The sequence below is a fragment of the Notechis scutatus genome, chromosome Z, assembly GCF_049901735.1.
Source record: "Notechis scutatus isolate UNSWTSFEM ecotype Mainland chromosome Z, rNotScu1.2, whole genome shotgun sequence".
NCBI lineage: Eukaryota > Metazoa > Chordata > Lepidosauria > Squamata > Elapidae > Notechis > Notechis scutatus.
The window spans coordinates 92,336,377-92,339,316 of NC_142025.1; the positions used below are offsets into that span (position 1 = coordinate 92,336,377).

The 2,940-nt window shown below is 42.2% G+C and overlaps 1 long non-coding RNA gene across 1 annotated transcript; it reads right to left on the minus strand.

The window, feature by feature from the left end:
* Positions 1 to 783: 783 nt before the first annotated feature.
* Positions 784 to 2,481, minus strand: LOC148129000 (uncharacterized). The gene is made up of 3 exons (XR_015745732.1): positions 2,358 to 2,481; positions 1,910 to 1,984; positions 784 to 1,782 (listed from the first exon to the last, which is right to left on the minus strand). It is a non-coding gene; the product is annotated as an uncharacterized LOC148129000 (long non-coding RNA).
* Between the last annotated feature and the right edge of the window lie 459 nt (positions 2,482 to 2,940).

Consider the following 2,940-nt stretch of genomic DNA (forward strand, 5'->3'; position numbering starts at 1 on the left):
AAAGTGGGAAGAAATTGCAGCGTCACAGCAAGGAATGGGATAGAGCAGCCAAGACAATTCCAAGGAGTTTTTTTTCCTTGAAATTTTTGCCAGCCATTTCAATATAGCCCCAGGGCAAGTCTGTTTATCCTTCCTCCTTGTCCTCCCTGGTATGTTCTATAAAATAAACATGGACAGAATCACCTGGAAATTGCTCTGCATTTACTATATTTTGCTTTCATATATGGCCAGGCTTTGATTGTGCATATTAAGATTAGATTAAATACAATTTGTTAGAATTATGTGAACATCCTTTGGCTTAAGATGGTTTGTTACGAAGACCAAGGCTGCCAGATGTTGGGATTCTCCCCAATGAGTATATGACCAAAATAACTGATGTTAACGAAAATTGAACAACTCACAGGTTCATCATACAGGGAATGCTCTAAAAATGCTTCTACCTGTAAACTAATTAAAATATTTTCCCAGTTGAATGGTGTGGTGAGCATTTCTGAGACCCTTTATTATTTTTAAAAAATTCTTCAGAAAATATGCATCTTGCTTTTCTTTTTTAAGCTCTTCTCTATACATGTGATATGTGACACATCATCTTAGGCAGCATCTCTCGTCCTCAATCTATCAGAGGAAACCCAGGATTCTTCTAAGAGGATTTGGGTTTGAAATATATTGCATTTACCGTTCAATTTCTATGGATACTTTTATTAAAATGTTGGCAGATTCTGAGCATTTATATCAACTTTGTCAAATTTGTCAAGAACCAGAACAACGATCAACAAGGGGAAGACATTCTGTCTACCTAAATTCATATCAAATGGAATAAAATTAAGGGGATTATATACCACAAGCCCATTTGTCACGTTAAAACTTAGGAATTCACTGACCATTTCAAAAGGATTCAAAGGTTGCAATTAAGGTTTTGTGAGCCCCCCCACTCCCAAAAGGTTATTTGTATTTTAATGCAGGTGTTAAGTTTCACTATGGAGCTTGCCTTGAATTAAAATATGCATAGTATCAGTTACTAGGGCTGAAACATTTTGCATGCTTACTAGGGAGAACAACACTCAATTCAGCTCAGCGATGTATTTCTCAGAATAAAAGAATTCAGTTAAAATATTTACATTGTACGAGTGAGTGCCTTCCACACCACTGTGGAGGGTTGCAAAAACAAAACAAAAAAGCGAGCTACTGTCTAATAGGCATCAAATCCTCGTTGGAAGCAAAGAACGGTCAGATTCTGAACAAATGGGTGAGCTGAACCCGGGTTTTTAAAACCTTCGCCTTCCTCGAAAGATCAGGGTTCGGAACGACCAGAACAAGGAGAATTCGCAGTCTTCTCCCTACGGAAAACGCAGAAACCTTGCGGTTCCACAGCCTCGCCGGCTCCCTGGCACGCCGCTTGCTTCTCAATAAAGCAAAGAAAAAAGGGAAGGGGGGAAAGAGTAACCCCGTTGGCTGCCTGAAGGAGATGAATATTTATGGCGACTGGAAAGAGCTCCGGCTTTCGGCTTCCCCCTCACGTGCTGAGCCAGCAGGGATCCTTACTAAATTGGATGTCACCACAGCTAAGGGATTCTGCTCGTTCGGGCAGGAGAGCGGATAAAAATAGACGGCGTGTGAGGACTGTAAGTCTATCACCTGGGCGAAAAAAACTCCTGGAGAAGCCCCGCAGCATTTGGGAGGGCAACATTTGTGCCCAGAGATGAGATATGGGGGTGCCCTGGCACTTTTCCTGCCCTCTTCTCTAGCAGCAGCTGGAGTTCCTTCGCTCCGTGCTCTGCCGTCCTTTAAAAAAAATAAAAAAATAGGAAGAATTTCTGCAGTGCAGAAGCAGCAGCAATTCTCCGGAGTGGGGGGGAGGAGGCTTGCTTTCCCAGCATCTGGTCTTTCAGGTGGCCACCTGCCCTCTCACCTCCGTCTGATGGTAGGGACAGCCCGGCAAATGCCAGCGGACAGCCTGTCCCTTTCGTGTGATCCTCCGCCATTGCTAAAACGTTAAACATAAAAGGTTGGGGAAATGAACTGACAAATGGTTCAGCAAAGGATCTTCATATGCATACAAAGGCCATCTCTCCTAAAATAACCTCCCTCCCCCCCCCCATTGAGGAGGGGTCCCATTCCCCTGGCGTTCTGGAGGCTTCTAAAAAAATCTAGCTTTTCAAGGAAGCCCCTGGCAACTGAATGCAATTATCACGGCTTGTTTTCTTACTCTTGGTTGCTGTATTGCATTCCTGTTTTGATTATAACCTGCATCTGTACACAGATTAGGATCTTTCCAGAGTGAGGCAATAGAATAGATACATTTCCTCAGTAAATAAATGGATTTTCTTGAAATACTCTCTAGTTTTGTTTCCACCCACCTTAGCAGAATATTCTTCATTGCTAGGAAGGATCTCTGCTGGGAACTCAAGAAATGGGTTTTAAATCCTCTGCCCCCACCATCCAGGGTCAAACGTAGAAAGCTAGAGAGATTACAGTTGTTTCCCTAAGCCTTCTGTGCATAGACAAAAACCACATCCAAAGAACATTCCCAGTTGGAACTTACAGGATCTTGAAATAGAAATTACACAACCTGGCAGTTCCCTGTTTCTAATGTTGCCAACTGTAGCTGTGAGGAAACCTCTCCAATCTCTCTGCACTGGAACAAAATGACGTAAACCTAGCCTGTGAAACAAGCAATTATATCAGGTTCACAACTCCCTGCAAAACAAAAATGTAGGATGCAGTGCCACCTATTGACTAAGAACAAGAAAGATCTGGTGGGTTATTTTGCTGGACTTTTAGAGGACAAATCAACTACATTTACAACAGCATCAGAATCAGCTGAAGATTTATATCTTGTTAGCATCATGAGCATGCATTGCCAAATCAGAAAAGGAGAATTGCATTAGATATGCAACAAGGGATCTACATCATTTTCTTTTCAGTTTCATAACCACTGAT